The sequence below is a fragment of the Narcine bancroftii genome, chromosome 1, assembly GCF_036971445.1.
Source record: "Narcine bancroftii isolate sNarBan1 chromosome 1, sNarBan1.hap1, whole genome shotgun sequence".
Taxonomy (NCBI): domain Eukaryota; kingdom Metazoa; phylum Chordata; class Chondrichthyes; order Torpediniformes; family Narcinidae; genus Narcine; species Narcine bancroftii.
In genome coordinates this window covers 335,031,202-335,052,866 of record NC_091469.1, presented here as the reverse complement: position 1 = coordinate 335,052,866, position 21,665 = coordinate 335,031,202, and the positions used below count along the sequence as shown (strand labels likewise).

General features: G+C 42.3%; 1 long non-coding RNA gene across 1 annotated transcript in view; it reads right to left on the bottom strand.

Moving 5' to 3' along the window:
• The window catches only part of LOC138752203 (uncharacterized), a 75,322-nt gene that overhangs the window by 36,491 nt on the left and 17,166 nt on the right, over positions 1–21,665 (bottom strand). Inside the window, exon 2 of the long non-coding RNA XR_011350437.1 lies at positions 7,515–7,557. This is a non-coding gene — a long non-coding RNA (uncharacterized lncRNA). The remainder of the gene's footprint in view (positions 1–7,514; positions 7,558–21,665) is intronic.

Genomic DNA, 21,665 nt, shown 5'->3' with positions numbered 1-21,665 from the left:
TTACAATGAATCGAGGGTCTCTGTTTGAGTTGGCGTTGCTCCGAGCTCTCACTGATTTTCTGGGCACCACCTGTATTCACCCGACAGCTTACCATCCACAGACCAACAGCCTCCTTGAGCATCTCCATTGACAGTTGAAGGCAGGTTCCGGAAATGAGAATTTTCCTGTTGACTGACACTCACTCTTCCAATTAACATGAGATGCATCTACATGGAGTGAACATTTCCTAAGACTCCCCTTGGAGTGCATGCTAGGGTTAAGGTAGATCTTGGATATTCAGGGGCAGAGCTAGTATATGGCACTATGCCAACCTTACCAAGCAGTTTGAGAGTCCGAGGCCAAGTACAATGCTCCATTATCCAGCTGGTTATATTGATTGTTTTTGGGAAAACATGAGATTATTCCAAACTACTCCTACGTGCAGGCGTCACCTTCAGTGTACATGTCAAATGATTTATAACCACTTCAGCCTATTTACGATGGTCCTTTTTGGGTTTACAATGCCACCTGAAGGCTTTTGTGATCAACAGGAATGGAAAAGCTGACTTGGTTTCCATCGACAGGTTGAAGCCAACATATATCGACTGTCCATGTTTTGCGTTGGAGTCAGAGGACCAGTTGCACCCTTGCCAGTCTTGCACTATCATACGAGGTCAGGCTGAACTGTCAGCCCTCCGGTCCGTTACATGGCAGGACAGTTCAAATCAGTCGTCTCCTTGCATGGCTCAGAGGCTGGGGAGGGGGGGGCTGTCACAATCACGAACTTACCCTCTTCGGGAGTGGTGCCAACTGCCACTGATGATGTAAGTGATGCGATGTGCGAGTTAATAGTGCGCATGCGGGGAATGAATCTCAGATGCAGGAGGATCACATGTGGCAGTGAGCCAATGAGAAGGTCAGAGGAGTTTAGCTGGGTGGTGTTTGGGGAGATGGAGAATGCAATGTTGTGTCCCGTGAATAATTTGACTTCACGGTGTTCTTTATTTGTTTGTAAGCTGTGGTGAATCAGTGTCATTACAAGCCTTTGTGGACAAAGAAACAATTTAAAGCTTTACATTGAAGAGACAAGATCTTTGATGTAAAGAAGGTTTTGCACTGTACTCTGATCATGCACTGACATCATATCGGTCTGGAGGTTTCGGCACCCAGTCATCCGGGATGACTGGAGTGGAGATCAAACCCACTGCTCTTTAAATCATGAAATGAGAAATGAGCCAAGATTCCCCTGACCCCTGTTGCTTCCATATTTTATACAAACAGAACTCCTCTGTAATTTTCTTCACAAGAAAATGTCATTAGTATCTTTGTGGAAAAAGGAATTTGATTTTTAACAAAACAGAAATGTCAGCAGAATGGCAACAGTTGGCCTTCAAGAAAAACTTTGCAATTTGGAGGGTTGCCAGCAAATTAGAGGCTTGCCCTAATATCCGAGATGTCTCAAAACTTGCAAAAGGAAGCACAGCTAAGAAAGTTTTACAGCACGCAGCCAGAACTTTGCTCTAAAAAATGAAAACACAAACGATAAGTGAAATCTGAAAGTTCCAACACTAAACAGAAAACTACTTCAACATATAAAGCATGCGCATATTAGCAATGAATGGATGATTTTAAAATGAGTTTCTTTTATCTAAATCAGTCTTGCTGAAAATAACCATGGATAGAATATATTGCCCCTTGCCTGGAGACTCTTAAATCTGTGAAGTGAAATGGGTTTCTCATAGTGATAATAACCTATTGAAATTAAAAGAAAGATTTGCATCTCAGGAGACAATCTTTCCACAGAACATATCAGGAGGCAAATATAGGACAACTCCGATTATCTGACCACGTTGGACAACTGGTCATTTTTTAAAAACAGCCCAGTAGCAACAGCAAACCACCTGTAACAGTGTTTAAACAACAACAAACAACAAGGTAAGGCATTTTAAGCATTAAATAATGTTTCATTCTCACCAAAAAAATGTTGGCCACTGCCTAACACTGACACCTCTCAACCAAGGACCCTACTCCTACCGGGAGCCTCAGGTCCCCGCCCCTGCCGGGAGCCTGAAGTCCTCGCTCCTGCCGGGAGCCTGAGGTCCTCGCTCCTGCCTGGGAGGCTGCTCTCCTTGATGACCCCGGGACAAGGACCGCTTGCGGCTGGGAGACAGTGACACGCAGTTTGAGAGGGAGAGTTGAAAAGAAGTCTATAAGGGAAGGTAATGAAGAAATGGAAAGAAGGGAGGGAGTTACCTGAAATGAGGACAATCGTTCTAATTCAATGTTGGGTGAATTTCTTTTCAACTTGTGAGGTTAGTTCAGCTCTGGAAACATTTTTTGGATAAATGAGGATTTTGGAGAATCTGATTTCGGATCATTGGAGTTGTACTGTACTCTGCAGAACATCTCGGGAGACAAACTCTCTGCAGAACATCTCGGGAGACACAAAACATATCAGCAGGCAAACTCTCAACAGAAACCCACCCTCCTCTGCCTGGCAGAACTTGTACTCAGCCTCAATAACTTCTCTTTCGGCTCATCCCACTTTCTCTAAGTCAAAGTGGTAACCATGGGTCGCAGCTCTGCCTGCTTTTTTGTTGGATGTGTGGAGAAATCTATGCTAAAAGCCAACACAGACAATGCAACTCAACTCTTCCTCCACTACATTGACACCCACATCAGTGTTGCCTAATGCAGCCATCAACGTCTTTGCTGTTACCTGGACTACACTTCCTCAGCCCTGTCCCTCATAAGGATTCAATTTTCTTCTCTCAATTCATCCACCTCCATTGCACCTGCTCCCAGTATGAGGTTTTCTGTTGCAGAGCATCCAAGAGGTTCTCCTTCTTCAAATAACACAGCTTCCCCTCTGCTGCCATCAACTCAGCCCTTATCCACATCTCCTTTATTTCCGCACGTGGCTTTTTTCCAATCTGAGACACAACAAGGTCAGGATTCCCCTTGACCTCACCAGCCTCTGCATCCAATAAATCATATTCCGCAATTCCCACCACCTGCAATGTATCCCACCACCAAACCTCCTCCATCCACTCATCCCTTCCCATTAATTACTCTATTGGTGCCTATCCCTATGATTGCAAGAAATGCTATACTTGCACCCACACCTCCTTCCCCACCAACATTCGGGGCCCCAAACAGCCCTTCCAAGTGAAGCAACACTTCATTTATGAATCTTCAGGGGTCAACTACTGCATCTAATGCTCCCTCTATTGCCTCCTCGACTGGGCGTAGACTCATTGAGCACCTAATAGGGACCTCCCAGTGGCCAATCAATTGAATTCCACATGTCATTCCCACACCAATAGGCCTGTCCATATCCACATGCACTGCCAGATCAAGGCCAGACACATGTTTTAGGAGCTGGTTGAAGGGTAATGGCTGGCTGGATACGAGTGAGAATTTCTTTGCTCTGAAACAAAATCAGTATGCTCCAGATGCTGAAATTATATTTTTTAAAAAAACCAGAAAATTCTAGAAGCTCTCAGCAGTCCAGGTTCTACAGAGAAAGAGTGAAATTTCTTCACTTAGCACCATGAAATCTTTAAGTGAACATGAGAGGAAGGGAAGCCCGTAGTTCAAATTCTCATTGTAAATTCAGCTCCTCAAACTATGTAGTACTCTCTCTGTACCACACTGACATGTCAGCCTTATTTGCATAGCAGCTGAAACACAATCCCTCTACTCAAAACAAAAAGTCATCCAATATTATCCATTTGGGACTTCCATGTAAGTACATTAACACTTAAACATTGGCAAGTATTTAGATTTGGAACTTGCAATTGACAGAGATTTCAAATGATACAGACTCTTAGCTCTTAGGAATCACTATCTCGGAGTATCTTTCCTGGACTAAACATACTAATTGCATTTTGAAGAAAGCACATCAGCGGCTCTACTTCCTCAGGAGTATGCGGAGGTTTGGTATGACATCACAAACCCTGGCAAATTTCTGCAGATGCATGGTTGAAAGTGTGCTGACCGGCTGCATCACAATCTAGTACAGGGACACCAATCTGCAAAAGATAGTGGACACAGCTCAAGATATCACAGGCAAAACCCTCCCCTCCATTGAGAACATCTATAGGGAACACTTCCATCGGAGAGCAGCAGCAATCATCAAGAATCCATACCACTAAGCACATGCCTGCAGCAGCAGGAAAGAGCTATAGGTACCACAAGACTACACCACCAGGTTCAGGAAAAGCTGCTACCCCTCCACCATCCTCAACAACAAACTCAATCAGAGACTCATTTAAGGGCCCTTACTTTGCACTTTATTTTTTTTCTCTCTGTATTGCACAGTCAGTTTGTTTATATTTCTTTATTTGTTTACATGTGTACACATCTTCTTGAGTATAGTTTTATGCACTACCAATAAGTGGTAATCTTGCCTCATATGAAAATAAAGAATCTCATGTCATGTATGTACTTTGACAGTAAATCTGAACTTTGAATCTAATCCCTCTCAGCCTGAGAGAACAGAACCAACGTTAACTTTTCAAGTCGATAACTCATCATCGAAACTGGGCAAAGCTGAGATAGTTCTGATTACTTTGTATTACTATAGATTAGTGGTTCTCAACCTTTTTCTTTCCACTCACATACCACCTTAAGTAATCCCTATGTCAGAGGTGCTCTGTGATTAGTAAGGGATTGCTTAAGGTGGTATGTGGGTGGAAAGAAAAAGTTTGAAAACCACTGTTTTAATCGTCCCTCATTGACTCGTTGTGTGCACGTTTCATAACTCCAAAGGAAATAGACCAATGACAATTTTTCTCAAGCAAAATATTTCAGTAACAATTGGGTCTGGAGCAGTGAATCTCAACCTTCCCTTCCCACTCACATCCCACCTTCAGCAATCCCTTGCTAATCACAGAGCACCAATGGCATAGGGATTACTTAAAAGTGGTATGTGAGTGGAAAGGAAAAGGTTGAGAACCACTGCAACAGATTTACCTTTTAATCACAAATCTACAATAGTATGCTGTATTCTTAATAATGAGAAATATTTAGTCATGAGTTCTCTTCCTCTTTTTGTTCAGTAAATTCTACACTGTGTTGCAAAAAAATATAGTGGTGTTTACAGTATTACTACAATCTTCTTTTGTAAAAGAGATCTTTGAGAATCAAATTCCATTAAAAATCACCAATATAGCTGCTTATTGTTTGTTAGTAGAGTTTTCATATCTTGAGATGGAAAGAGATTTTCCAGATTCTCTTTCCCAACGAGATATTCATCTTTAATCTGCTTTTGTACATCAATCAAGAGATACTGTGTCAGGTGGATTGGGGAGTATATAAATTGAAATGTACGTACTAATACCACATTCTGAAGAACTATTTAAAGTTTAATTATAGTTAGGCACTAAATCCATTCCTCAAAGTGAAGTGATTTTCTTTATATGTCTTGGCCAAAGCTACATGATTGGTAAAGAGTGGTTTCAGAGAATCTGTTCCAAGTATTTCCAAATATTTGTCATGTAACTTTTTACTGGCAACGTCAGGGCTTACAAGTTTATGAAGCGTGCTGTATGAACCTGCTTTGAGCTTCGTTAAACTACTTATTGGATACACATGAGAGGTCTGGAAACAGTTAGGATAGCAACATTTCAGAGGCATTTTGACAGACATATGAACTAGCAGGGAACAGCAGAGAATGTGATGACATGTGCGTACTCTAGACAACAAATTTGGACTTGAACAGACCATGAGCAGGGAAATGAGAGGAGTTAGGCTAACGTCGCAGTGGGCTGAAGAGACGGATCCTATGCCTGTACTATTCGGTTCTTTCGGCCTTTTCATTTAAATGTGTGAGAAAAATGCACCATAATGGGCCAAATCTTCTTTCATATTTGATTATAGTGGAAAAACTGATGAATTAAGGGACAGGCATTAATTGCTAGCTTAATTAGAGCTTTCACTTGATCAATCTCTTGAAATTGCATGATAGAATCAATACCTTTGATAATCGAACGTTATTTCTAAAAGCAGAAACCAACCAAACAGCGTAACTGGGCTGCGAAACAAAAGAGCGATTATGAGCAGAAGAATAAGGTTCATTTATTTCATGGTTTCAGTGATCTCAGAATGAAAGCACATTTTGAATGGCCAAATAATTTGAAGGAACAGAGACATGCCTCATGTGATTGGCTACAATTACTCTGGGCATGCTTGCCAAGCCTCTTGGAGCACTCTTCAATTACCTAAACACTTTGCTGCATTTTCCCACACAAGTAACATGCATCCAGATTCAGAGAATAAAAGTCGATTCTTCTTTACTCATCCTACATTCTGTCAGGCTAATTGTACTAAGAGGCAACAAGCTGATTGCTTGCTTCACATGTGCCATCAAGGCACCTCATTTCCAGTCGACTGAAATCTCTCATCCACTCAATTCAAACAATAAATCAAATACTAATTTTCAATTATTATTTATTGAACAAAATGAAATATTATACTGAATTGCTTTTAGTCTGGCAGACAAAGATTTGCTATTAGCATTTTCCGTGGCCCTTACAGATAAAGAGAAACAAAACAGAGTCCCCCTCAGAGTTACTGAGTGTCTGTTGATTTGTCTCTGGCATTCCCACAGCTGCTCAAGGCCCCAGTTCAGTTCAAACTATCGGTAACCTGAGCCTAGATCCAAATTTCCAACACGATGAGGAAGCATCAGCCCCCAGGGCCCTTCAGGAGCCCTTCTTGCCCTCAGCGTCTTCTCGAATCCCGGCTCTGACACCCAGGTTCCATGAACCAGCCTCCAGCAGCCTGCTGCCTGTCCCCCGACCTCAAGTTACCAGCAGCCCATACCCTTTGTGGTTCCTCGCCCATGTCACCAACGGCTTGCCCCCTGTGTGTGTCATTCAGCCGCAGAGACTCTCACTGTTCCACCAGCGTGATCAATGTCCTTAAAGTTGTCTCCTCTGCTTCTCCTTCTTAACGGGAGGGTGTGCTCCCTGTTACTAGTGCCCTGAACCGATCTGCTGCTCCCCCAGCATGTGCAACCGCTGGAGGCCACTACCAAGCATAGACACCACCATCAGGCATTATTGACTCCTTTAACAGGCCATTTAGAGCCTTAACAGAGTAGGACCAGGCAGTAGGATCCCTCAGAGAAGTGCTGCACCCCTGTTTCCCACTCTCTGTCGGTTCACATTAGTAGCAGCAGCACTCCTGTTACAACAGCTCCAGCAACACCACCATTTAATTTCTTTCTCTTGTGTTCAGGGCTGAATTAGGAACTTGTTAGGTACATCTGGGAACTTTTCATCTGCTCAAATTTGAGAATCCTGAAACCAACCACAACAGTTTTTATTTTGTTTCTTCTCTTCTAATAATCATATCTCAATGAATTTCTGTTTTGTGAGAGATAAACGCAAGCTGGAATCATCAAATATGATGTCAGGAAGTGGCGAATGCAAGCAGTACAAATGAGTTACAACCACAATGTTATCAATGAGACCATACCAGTCAGAAATTCCACCTCTGCGTACCTTTACAATCCTATGGACCTTACCCTCAATGGTCACAGGATGTTCCTCCATCTAGCCTTCACCCACCTGGAAAATAAGAACACGTATGTCCAAATGCTGTTTATTGACTTCAGTTCAGCATTCAACACAATCATCCCTCAGTACCTGATGAGGAAGTAGAGCTTGCCGGGTCTAAACACCTCCCTCTGCCACTGGATTCTCGACTTCCTGTCGGGGAGTCCTCAGGCAGTCCAGATCGGAAACAGCACCTCCAAGACCATCACACTGAGCACAGGGGCCCCCCAGGGACACATGCCGTGTCCACTGTTGATCACTCTGCTGACCCACGACTGTGTAGCTGAACACAGCTCAAACCATAATCATCAAGTTTGCTGACGACTCGACCGTGGTGGGCCTTATTAGTAAGAATGAGGAGTCAATGTATGGAGATCATGTGCAGACACTAACAGACTGGTGTAGAGCCAATAACCTGTACCTGAATGTTAATAAAACAAAAGAGATGGTTGTCGACTTCAGGAGGGCCCGGTGGGGTCCACACTCCACTGATCAATGTTGATTCTATCGCTAAAGTTGTCAAGAGTATCAAGTTCCTTGGTGTGCACGACAGAGAATCTCACCTTGTCCCTTAACACCCGCTCCATAGCCAAGAAAGCCCAGCAGCCCCTCTACTTCCTAGGAAAGCTGAGGTAAGTCCATCTCCCACCCCCCATCCTCACTACATTCTACAGAGGATGTATCGAGAGCAACCTGCGGAACTGCATCACCGCCTGGATTGGAAGCTGGACCATCTCGTACTGTAAGACTCTGCAGAGGATATTGAAGTCAGCAGAAAAGATGATTGGGGGCTCTTTTCCAACCATGATGGACATTAACAATACACAATACACACGGAAAGCAATAAACATTGTGAAGGACTCCACACACCCCTCATGCAAACTGTTCTTCCATCTGGTAGGAGGTACTGTAGCACTTAAGCCCTTATGTCCAGATTAGGAAACCTTATTTTTTCCCCCAAGCCATCAGGCTCCTGAATTCCTAGAGGATTTGTGGATAGTGTTCCGTGGACTTTTATTGTACACATCTTAATATTTCAACTTCTATTTTATCTTATATTTATGTAAATCTGCTCCATGATCGTCTTTACTTTGCAATGCATAGTATAAACGGCAAATAAAGGAGATTTAACGTGACAATGTGTGCAAGAAATCACATCCAAAAAGTACATCTCAGTGATGTGAAGCCTTTCCCTTCTACTTGGGTGTATGTTTTGGCTGCATGAATCTCTGGTCCAAGCCAGGTGGTTGAGGTTTAAAATATTACACCTCAAAACCTTGGTTTTCACTCCAGTGAGATCTGAAGGGATGCTGCAGTTTCAGAGATGGCATCCTATAGGAGTGATGCTGAACTAAAGACTGTTGATCATTTGAAGGGAAAATTAAAGAGCCAGCAGGGACCAGAGTGTAAACTCTCCAATAACACAGAAGGAAAATAACATGAATGCTAAGCCAGGAGCATTGGCACCAGATGTCAACTGGATGACATCCATCCTGAGCATGAGAGCCTGAGTCCATGGTCATGGACATTTCCTTCATCCTACTGCCCAAAAGGTTTAAGAAATGATATTTAACTTGCAACGTACACAGCTAGAGATAAATTCAAAGACAAATAAAGTGAGAATGCCAACTGAATAATCACCTCCGCTTCTCATTCCTTGCGAATCACTCATAAATCTCATCAACAAAAAGAGTATGCATTTATTTAGCAGCAAACAAAGGTCAGCAGAGCAACAAACAGATTTGAGGAAAGAATGCCAGATGTTTGGTCAAATTGATCCATTTAAAGTAGCACCTTAAAAGGAGGAAAGAGCAAGTAAGGGGGACTGAAATACTTTGATCTGAGAGGTCATAGCCATTGTGTTAGCTGATGGATGTCAGGGATGTGTGAAAGAAGAGAATTGGATTGGCAGAGAGAATTTGGATATCAACTGCCAGTCTAGAGTTGGGGCTTTCTTGTAGCACTGACTGCAGCAGATAGGATTTGGGGCGCTGGGGGTAACTTTGGCAGGAAAGAGGCAGAGTATTAAAGTGAAAATAACAAAAGCAGCAAGTGGCTGTCCAGATTCACAAACAGTGCACCATATTTTTGAGACATACAACCCTTCTGGCATTTGCTTCAGTCAAATGTTATTGTAGGATATTTGAAGTTCAGCATACATCTTGTTGAAACTTGTATTTGAATTTTTTTTAAACAATTGAGAATGGAAGGAATGAAAATGAAAGGAAGTACCATCCAACTGCACTGACACAGTGCATTTGTAGACATGAGATGCTTTTTTTCAAATCATTGATAGATTTAGGAAGATGTTCTAAGGTTTCACGTTGAATTATATGATACAGATGATGGCAGTAACTATGCTGTTTTTTAAAAAAAATTAAATTAATCCCACAACATACTTTGTTCTTATGGCTTTGTAAAATTTTCTGCTTCTAAATATTTATCCAATTCCAAGGGTCAAGGCAACTGGCGATGATGGAGCCACCAAAGTTAGGGTGAAATATGCAAAGAGATGGGCAGAAAAATGAAAGAGCGAAGGAGTTGATATTGGACTGGGGCTGAAAAGTTGGCGGATGGAAACAGAGAGAGAAACACAGGGGAATTAAAATGAGAAATAAATGAGAACCATTTAAAAAAAAGAGCAATCATGTTTCTATAAACTGCCATAATCACCGTGTAAAGCAGACTAATTATATGGCCTGCCATAGGTACATACTGTAGATAAGCCCACAGATTCACTCACTTTTATCTCCACTGTGCAAAATACACACAAAAAAAATCACATCAGGAACCTGCCAAGATCCATGGATCCCAGGGAAATTCTGGAGCAGAGGATTGATAAAGAAAATAAGTTTGCAAAATGATTAGAAATATCTGACGCCTGTGTTGGTTGGTCCTGCGAACATGGTTAGGAGTCAAACACGACCAACAGGAAGAAGAGTTTGGATTGATACCTTAATGCATTAAGGTTTTGGAATGAGATTCATATGAGCAAGCTCAGCGATCTCCTAATTTGGTTGCAAAGCATGGATATTCTGATATCTCCATTTTCCCTTCCCAACAACCCATGTCCCAAACATTCCTTTAGGGAGAACCAATGACTTGATCTTTCAGTTTAGTATCTGGCATTCACTGCCCATCACGTACTTGCCCTGCGTTAAAGAGACCAACTACAAATTTCAATTAGTCTGCAAGTATAAGTCTGAGCACACAGGCCACCTAACATTTTAATTCACTATTTCACTTCCACTCTGCCCCCAGCCGCTCACTTCATCCAACAAAGCTTAACAAAAAATAAATAAATCGAGGAATAATACCTTACCTTTCTAAGAAGCAGTTTACAGTTTTCTGATTCAACACAGTTTAAATATTCCAAATCATTATTACAACTGCCCTTCTTTTGGATGGCTGCTGTTGGCAATAGCTTAACTTTCCCCTTCAGACCACCCCAAACTTGCATTTGTTTCTTCATTTATAATGTTCAGTCTTTTTATTTTCTTCTCTATCCTACATTTTGTCATTTGACCTTTTATTTTTTATATTTATATTTAAGATTTATTGTCAGAGTACATACATGATATCACATACAACCCTGAGATTCTTTTTCCCATGGGTGAGGTTGAATTACCATTTATTGGTACAGGTACACAATCCTTTATCCGGATATCTAAAATCCAGAAAGCTCCAAAATCCAGAAAGGGGGGAGAGAAATGGCAGGGCGAGTTAGGCAGGCGAGGGGGGAGACTGGCAGCGCAAGTCAGGTAGGCGAGAGAACGGCAGCGCGAGTCGGGTAGGCGAAGGGGGAGACTGGCAGCGCAAGTCAGGTAGGCAGAGAACGGCAGCGCGAGTCGGGTAGGCGAAGGGGGGGAGGAGATGGCAGCGTGACTGGAAGGAGGTGGGGGTGGATACTGCAGCACAATTCGGGTGGGCTTAAATCTGGCTTTCCGAAATCCGGAAAAATCTGAAATTCAGAACACACTGTCCCCCAAGGGTTCCGGATAAAGGATTGTGAATCTCTAGTGCATAAACACAGTGTACACATCTTGACAAATAAACAAATGTAAACAACTGACTGTGCGATACAGAGAGGGGGGGGGGAAACAGACAATAAAGTGTAAAAGAAAAAAATCTTTAAATGAGTCCCTGATTGAGTTTATTATTGAGGAATCTGATGGTGGAGGGGTAGCAGAGTCCCAGTCCCATCTAGTCCCAGGCTCTCTTTCACATCCTTTCATTCTTTCCCCTACCTTTGTCTTCACTTAAGCCACTTTGCACGCCTGATGTTTTACAACCCTGATGAAAGATAACCGACAGACAAGGTTAGGTGTCAAGGTAGATTATGCCCTGAACTCGCGTACAGTGACGTGGACCACTGATTGACTCAGATGCACCCACACTTTTCCTGCAGCTAAACTTGCCACTTACAACAGTTCCAATCAAGTTGGTAGACTAATTGTTCTAACCATACAGGAATAATTATTGGACTTCCCCCATTCTTTCCCCCTCCCCTCACCCAACATAGAGAGAGAGAGAGAGAGAGAGAGAGAGAGAGAGACACACACACACACACACACACACAAATTATCCCCCATACACACACGCATGCTCCCAAAAATACCCTCCCCCCCACAGACACAAACACACATACGTGTATATTTCCTTGGAAAATAACCTCACTCGAGAGAAACTTTAAACATCTTTATTCATGTCAAGATGGCACCAAACTGAACTTCCTCCTCATACAATATAACTTTGTGTGTACAACATCACGCACGTATGCAAGTTCCCATTCTGCTCTTCCCCCTCAAAAATATGTTTTGTTATTACTGGTACTTAAGTATAAAGTTAAATTTAACTATGTTAACACTCTAGAGCACACATGTCAAACTCTGGCCCGCGGGCCAAATTTGGCCCGCAAGATCATATTAAATATATATTAGAGTTGGCCCGCTGGCCGCCGTGCCAGTATAGCGGATGCACACTGAAGGTGAAAATGAAGACGCCGGAGGTGAGGAGGGATCTCAGAGTCCTGAATCCCGGGGATTGGAGCGCCGCACTCAGCCCGCCCGGCTCCTGGACACACAGACGCGGCTGGAGTTGGGGACCATCCTCGCTGGGTCTGCGCTTCAGCGGCGACGCCGGACCGAACGTCTCGTTGGCGATGCCTTCCCCCTCGCTCCGTGCGCGGTGGACCCTGCCTCCCGCTCCTTTTGTTGGAGACGAGCCCGGCGCCGTGAGATCGCAGTTTAATCCCTCTCCAACCATGGGAGGGGGTGGGAGCAACGCGCTCTTCTCAGCCAATTCCTCCACCGCCCTGGACGCCGGCGTTTCAACGGGGGGTTTGGGTGCCTTCGTCAGGCGACCGACCTGTTGGTCCAAGACAAGGGGAGAGCGAACAAACTCCACACAGACAGCACCTGAACTCGGGTGAACGTGGAGCTGCGACCCCACATTTCACATCAGGACTGTGTGTAAGATTGGGAGCAGTGAGACGGAAGCTTATTTTGTTCCTGTGATTTAAGCCTTTCTTGGGGTGGGGGGGGGGTCCTTCTCTGACGACTTGCCTAACAATTAACCTAATCAGATGTGGAGTTACCACAATACAACAGTTCTCAACCTTTTTCTTTCCACTCGCGTCCCTGTGCCATTGGTGCTCTGTGATTAGTAAGGGATTGCTTAAGGTGGTCTGTGGGTGGGAAGAAAAAGTTTGAAGACCACTGCTTTAATCATCCCTCATTGACTCGTCATGTGCACGGTTTCAGACGCTAAAAGAAATGGGCCAATGTCAATGACAATGAAAGAGTTTATCCAAAACTATTATTAAACATTTATTTTAATAAGAAAAAGTTTAACATTACATATGTTGAAAGAAGAGAAAACATGCAGATGTTGTTGAAAATTTTCAATCAATATTTAGTTCGGCCCTCGACTTAGTCCAAGTTTTTAATTTTGGCCCTCCGTGAATTTGAGTTTGACACCCCTGCTCTAAAGAATTTAAGCATAACTTCCACTAATCATGGCAACTATAGATTCCGCGCTACCTGATTTAAAATGCATTAACTGGAAACAAACACAGTCTTTAAGACACCGCCCATAGAATTTGTGATATACTGAATATAGTTTTTAAGTCACTGCATATAGACTTTTAAATGTACTGGAGGATGCCTTTCTCTCTATCTCGGGGATGATGAACACTGAACCAGAGTACGACTTTTCAACTTTTTTTGGCTGTTTATTGAGGAGGTTTAATTGCCAAAGAATCATCCTCCTCACCTCGATCTTATATCGATCCTTCTCGTCTGTGTGGTGAATTGCGAATGGTTACCTCTGTGGTGGCATACCACTGGCCTACTGCAGGGGGTAACCTCTATTCCTGCAGAAGAGCATGGGGACAAGACAACACCTGGCCGGCTGTCAATCAGCCGTCCTGACTAGACCAAGCCCCACCCGGTCGGGTGTCAATCACACTCCAGGATATGCCTGATCCGGCCCTTCGAAGACCCTCTCAGAGTTTACAGCAACATAATCTCAAAGCTGGTTCTGTGAAAGTTTATGTTGAATAAAGCCTGTTGTACAGTCTTTTGGTTTTGTATGTTTCCTTCTGACCGACAGTGCACCACAATCTCCATCTTGTGTTCTTGAATCTCTCTTTCCTCCAGTGAGTCTTGCTTAGATTCCCTTTTATCCAAGTTTTTCAAAATATTTCCCATCAACCTTTTCCTCAGCATTTCTGCCTTTCCCGATCTCTACGTGCCTTACCTTGTTCCTCTTGCTGCCGTTTCCTTTCCTCCTGTTCCCTCGCTTTTCCCTTATCTTCATTCTTCCCTCTCATGTTTTCCCATTTATTTGCTCATTTCCTTGAAGATCTTAGTTCATCTCATCTGCTTTCAGTGCCCTGAAGACATTAAATTCTTTGAGTTTCTTCATAACAGTCTTCATTTCCCATGATTCATTTCTGAAGACTTCATTATTTGACTTCTCAGCTCTGAGCACTTTGCCTCATTCTGAGCCCTCTTCATGGCTATAGTTTTCATGGCTATAATATTCTCATTGGACAGACAGAATGCATCCTCACCCTCACACACAATATCTCTCTCAAAGCTAGAGTCAGGCAGTTGATTGAGTTCATCCATGCACCAAATAACTTTTTCCTTCATTTCCAAACCTCAGCCCTGCTGCGTTCCTTTTCTTCATCAAGTGAAGAGATGTGCTGATGAAATGCAGCTGGCTATTCAACACTGGGGGCAGCACCATGATCAATGGAGTAGCCTGTGGTACATGGTATATAACAAAGCTCTTCATCTTCCTCCTGATCAATGGAGTAGCCTGTGGTACACGGTACATCACAAAGCTCTTCATCTTTCTCCTTAAGACACTTTAATGTTGTCATCATCTCTTTCTTCTCCTTCAAAAGGATCTCCAAATGTGTCCTCAAATCTTTATCCACCCATAGCATTAGGCGGTCTTCTTTAGGGCAGACCTGCATCCAAACCAAGTTCCTGGCACACGGCATGGAGCGCTTTCTAGCACACAGCAATGCTCTTTGTTAGCCACTGCCTTAAATTTCTTTCCTCTGCAATCATATCCAAAAGGCCCTTAACATGCCATTTAACAATTTCTCGGGCAGCGTCCCGGTGGTCCCAGGCCCGGCTTTCTGGCCCCTCTGAGGACGTTCTGTCCTTGGCTGACTGGCCCCTCAGTCAGCGTCTGGCCCCCAGCTCACCAGGCCCATGGCTGCCTTGACCCCTTGCTGGGTGTCTGCCTCCCTTTCTCTCTCTCTCACTTTACTGTTTCTCTCTCACTTACTCTTTTTCTTTCTCTTCCTTACTCACTTTCTAATTTCTCACTTTTTTGTTGTCTTCTGTTTTTTCCCTGCAGCTTCAATGTCATTCCTGTCATCATTCTTTCACCAAACTTTCACTTCTGACGTCCTTTTTACCTGAAATCCTGTGGATCCCGTCGTCCGGAATGTGAAATTTTATTTTTCTTATCCTTGTTGCCACTTTGTCATGTATTTTCCCTTTGAAAATAACCTAATTTGAGAGAAACTGTAAACATCTTTATTCATGCCAAGATGGCACCAAATTGAACCTCCGTGTATATGACGTCACGCACACATGCACATTCCCATAACACACCAAACACACACAATCCTGACTGTTTTTCAATAATTTGCTTACAAATATCTCCAATAAATCAAATAGATTTAAACAGTGAAAATACATTAATAATATTCAAACTATTGGAAATTAAAAACACAAAGTAAAAGAAGTCAAAAACAAAATTAATAAATTGATATCAGAAAATATGCAATTGCATTACAATTTGCTCTCAACATCAGTAAAACCAAGGAATGTACTGTGGACACTAGGAGGGGAGACTGAGGACCCCACACACCTGTCTTTAATGACAGAAAGGTGGTGGAGAGCTTCAGTACTTTCATCTTCCTCAGACTCCACATATCAGAGGACCTCTCTTGGAACAAGCATACTCAGGCAACCATGAAGAAGGCACAGCAGCATCTCTATTTTCCAAGATGTCTGAGGAGATTTGACATGTCGTTGAACACATGATTGAACTTCCACAGATATACTGTGCAAAGTATACTCATTGGTTGAATCATGACCTGGTGTGAAAATTTGAATGCACAGAAATGGAGAAGATTGCAGAAAGTGGTAGAACTATCCAAGTCCATCATGGACACTGTCCTCAAGGGGGCTGCTAGCATAAAGGACACCCATCACCCTGATCTGAGCCTCTTCTCGCTGCTTCCTTTAGGTTGAAGGTACAGAGGCTTGAAATTCACCATTGCCAAGTGCAAGAACAGTTTTTATCAAATTTTATTCAGGCTCTTGAACAACCCCATATTACTCTAACCCTATTCATAAACTAGCCCAAAATTACCCCCCAAAAAATTGTCTGCATGTTTGAAATATTAGTCCATCAGTGAATATTTATCTATCTTTTTATAGTGATTATTTCATCTTGTCTCATGGTGCAATAAGTAATTTAAATAAATGTAGTTGGTGCATCTTAAATAGCCCACCAAACAAGAACTTCTTGTACTTGTGTATCTGACAGTAAACTCTGAGTATTGTACATATGCCAACCTTCCCTGGAAAATTTAGGGGACCATATGCTAAATGTATCCAGCTGACCGATTCCAAACCTTTGCACTCCAGTACTGTGGTCAGTAATGAGCAGGTTGTCAGATGCATCTGCATGTCATTCATCCATGACTTCCACTTTTAGATATGCCCAAGTCAGGATAAAGGACAATGCTAGCAGATCTGGCTACAGGTATACCTTTTTTGGTCTGAGAGCTGAAATTCCATTATATAAGACAAAAGAATTAAAAGCAGGAGTAGGCCATATGGTCTGTCAAACCTGTCCACCATTCAATAAGATCAATGTTTAAATACTTATTTACAAATACAAGCAAATTTGGAATTAATACCAAGTACTATGTTGGGAGAATCCATCTGATTCTCCAGATCGCCTTTCCCCAGTGTGGTGATATGTTTCTTCCATTGTATATAATTATGATTGACTACTGTATATATGGAGCTGGCCCACCTACTGATGACTCATACCCTATGACTCCTCCCTCTGGTCCTGGGCCATAAAGGTCAAGCCACCTCTCCCTTCCCGCTATTTCTATACCTGGATCCGGGCCAGCAAGGTTCTTCTGTATATTAAAGCCTTTTGTTCCCTCAGCCTAGTCTTTGTGGTTACTGGTGTGCACTACACCCAGACTGCTATTTATGGGTCTTCAGACCCCTAAAAATGAGGTTGGCTTTTTAACTGCAGTCTAACTTGGACCAGCCAGGAATACTTATGGTTGACTGCCATGCCAGCAAATAGATTAAAATTAAGATTGCCGAGAATTTTCTAATATTTTCTGTGTTCTCTTTCACATAATCTTCTCTTGTTCCATCTGGCAGGTGATCAAAGTAAACAAAACCAAACAGACATGGAAAATATTTCAAAGTTTTCTGTACCATCGAGAAAAATGAGACTCATGGAAGGTGAAAATATCCATTGTTCAGGATTAATTTACCACATACACCACACTTAAAAGGTGCAGCATCATTATACAGAAATGTATGATGTTTGCTGCAAGCCAACCCCTTATCTTGCCCTATCAACTTCAATTGCTTTCAGGAATGACAGATGTTGCACAGATGAACTTATAATGCTAAGCAAAACCAGAATTAAGGTTGTCTACTCAAAACTGTACAATTAGACAAATATTGAAGACAGATTTGCTCAGACACAGAGAGAAGCTTTTAGGATTCTTGAGTAGAGGTGAAATGCCTAGGAGAGATTTTGGGTCACGCGGGTTTCTGTGAAAGAATCTTGTTTGGTAGCCAAGATAACATCTCCTAGTTCTACATTTTCTCGTGCTGCTGGAATTAATTTACCAATGAGATAATAAATTGATAGCATCAGCAAGAGATGTTTGAAAATAGACATTGTGAACAAAGTGCAGTTATTCTTTCTGCCAGTGTAAGAACGCAAATCAAGCAATGATGAATTTTATCCAACTCCACAAGCCTAGTCATTTTCTGGTCCAAAGTGGAAGAGTCAAAGACGTGACAAATAGCATAATGAACTTTGTTCTCAAATGCATTAAATTTAACTGAAAGTGCAAACAAATTTTGAGCTAAACAACTGTGGGTGGCAGCTTCCTGTTTGAGTTTATGTTCTACAAGGAATTATAAGTTGGAAAAGAACCATTAAGAATAAACCTCAGGAAATGCAAATCGCAAAATCATGCTTCAATCCAATGTCAATGGAAACTCTTACAGCTATTATGCAAACAGAAAAAGATAACTGGTTAATTAAATTATAAATATCACTCAAGTTTCACAAAAATAGACCCAGGGTTTACCAGCAACGCTATAAAGAGCAGGAACAATAATAGCTTTTTTGACGTGGCAAAATATCTTCATAGGAATGTTATCAAATAGCATTTGGAACCAAATCAGAGAAGGAGATGGTAGTTTAGATCTTACAGCCACGAGTCTGCTACTGACTGTCTCTCATCATCATGCAATTAATCTTAACTCAGCCCAATTCAGATGATCAAACTTGCTTCTCAACTTGTCCCTGCAGCTGAGAAACAGGTTCCAGAAGGGTAGCAAGACTTTGACTGTTGAAGTGAAGTGACATAGAAGAACAGGCAAAGTGTCCATCTCTGACACTAGTGACAACCATCTTTGTCAGCTGTTCAAACTGTCAGGGCTTTCCAATGTTCTGAATATCTCTAAACATTACTTAAAATTGAAATAAAGGTTTAATTATTTATAAAGTTTTTAAAAAAGCAACCAATAACATTTAAGAACATTTAAATGATTAAAGGTATTAAAATATGAATCAAATGGGAGACGTGTTTCTTTTTTTCTCTCCAAGGCATTTCAATCCATTTTGAAATCAATGGACTTGGGAACAAGGCACCAGATCTCAGAGTCAGGGAGCATGCTATCAGATGCTTCAGTCCATCTTGTCCATCCTGCCATTACCTGCCTGAGTTGGTCTCATTTGCCTCTATTTGACCCATATCCCTCAAATCTTATCTCAGTTGATGGAGGAGATGAGAGCTTTGCAATTTCAGTCATATTTAGGCCTGTTATTGGACTCACAAGGATAGAAAGCAGAAGAGAAGAGCCAAGAACTGGCCAGTGGAGCTAGATCCACAAACCTTGGACCAGCATTTTCATTCTCAGAACCCAGCATCTACTGCTATTTACACTGGCAATGCCAACAGTTCCAAGTCAGACGTTTCATGGCAGCACCATAGGGCTGCATACTTAGCCCACTGTTCTACTCACTTTACATCTATGGCAGTATGCAGGGCCAGTACCAGATGATTTGTGCCCTAGGCAAGGCCAACTATTTGCATCCGCCCCCCTTAAATTTTTTGTCAAAAAATTGAAAACCACAAAGCTTGATACTGTGAAATATATTTTAAATTGCAAGAATACGTAATACATCAAGCCTTGATTATCTTCTCAAATACAAAAAAAATATTTTGGCACACAAATCATTTTTAATAAAGGACACTCAGTAGAATGCATACCTCCACCAAGGGCAACACAACATTAAAATCTTTTATTTCACACACAAGAATGATGCAATATGAAATTGTCCCTTTGGTCCATCAAGTTTCCCATAACCATTTTTACAAATCTATGCTATTCCATTTTTTATTTTTATTTTCCACATTTCTATCATTTCCAAACCCCCCCCCCCCCACCCCCACCCCAACACCAGATTCTACAACTCACTTACACACAAGAGCAATGGTCAATAATCTACCTGCCCACATCTTTGAGATTTGAGAGGAAATTGAAGCATCCGGAGGAAGCTCACATGGTCACAGGGAAATTACACAACTGTGAGAACTTGCAACACATTGATAGAGAACCCTGAGCAAAATGTAACTGTATAATTTCAGCATGGCTCTCCACATGGAAATTCAAGAATGCTTTTCTGCGTCTATCGTTTGAAGTTCTCAAGTTTTATGAAACTTTGACAATTAGGATAAACAATATAATGACATAAAATAGCATGGAGTAATGGCTATGTTGATTTATTTTAAGAGTGTATGTATTTTTATTTCTCATCTACGAATATTGATAGTTATTCTGCTTTTAGAAACCAGCTAGTACCTGTCCTGAGATAACCATATTGTGTTACCCTGGGCCATTTTGGTCTCAAATCTGCTTGGTTCCTCTTCTCATGAATTATGATCCTCTGAAAAGGGGCTAGTCATAGACAGACTGACTGACTTTTCTTCATGAAGTGTTAATAAATTGCTCAAGTCAATGTTAGAATTATTGGAACAATAAATGTAAATATCTCACTTATTCAAACAGCCAAGTACACATTTAGGCTTACATAATGCTCCCCTCGGCAGTCGGCCTAGAGGCACACACTGGAGCTCCCGACACCAATTCCAAGCCCTCCCCTCGGTCTACTATTGCAGCTCTGGTGTAGGCTGAGGTACGGTTTGGAGCCGGGCGCCGGGAACTCCCAGTTCTGGTGACCAGAGCTCCCAATGTCTGACTCTGAACCCTCCCCTCAGCAGTCAGTCTACAGGCATACACCAGAGTATCTGACATCAACTCTGAATCTTCCCCTCGGCCTACCTGAACTGTGGGGCACAATTTGCTCTCTTCTACAGCACCCCTCTGAGGTCTGTGCCTTAGGCAGCTGCCTAGTTAGCCTAATGGAGATGCTGACCCTCATTGTATGGCTTGGTATGACAACACCAGCTACAAATTTGCTGACAATACCATGGTAGTGGGCTGTATAAAAGGCTGTACAAAAAGGGGCAATGATTCAGCATACAGAAGGGAGACTGAAAACTTTGCTGAATGATGTACTAACAACAACCTTGCACTCATTTTCACCAAAACCAAGGAGCTGATTGTGGACTTCAGGAAAGGAAAACCAGAAATGTACAATCCACTGATCATTGGGGGATCCGAGCTAGAGTGGGTGAGCAAATTTAAATTCTTAGCAGTCACTATCTCAGAGGACCTTCCTTGGACCCATCATACCTATATTCTGGTGAAGAAAGCACGTTAGTGCCTCTATTTCCTGAGGAGCTTGCGGAAGCTGGTATAACATCAGAGATCTTGGCAAATTTCTATAGAAGTTTCATGAAAAAGGTGCTGACTGGCTGCATCATGGCCTGATATAGGGGAACCAATAACTCTGAGCGGAAAGGCCTGCAAAAGGTAGTGGACACAGCTCAGTACATCACAGGAAAAACTCTCCCCACCGTTGGCATGGAATGTTGCCATTGGAGAACAAGAGCAATCATCAAAGATCCACACCACCCAGCATATGCTCTGTTCTTGCTGCTGCCATCAGGAAAGAGGTGTAGGTGCCCCAAAACTCATGACTCATACCACCAGGTTGAGGAACAGCTGCGACCCCTCCACCATCGGACACCTCAACAATAAGCTGAGTCTCATATAAGGTACTCTAATTTTTCACATTACTTATTACCTAGTTTTTTTCCCCATATAGTTTACATTTCACTCTTGTATACAAATCTTTTCTTGAGTACAGTGTAAAGTTATCACGAAGTAGAAAATCTGCTGGAC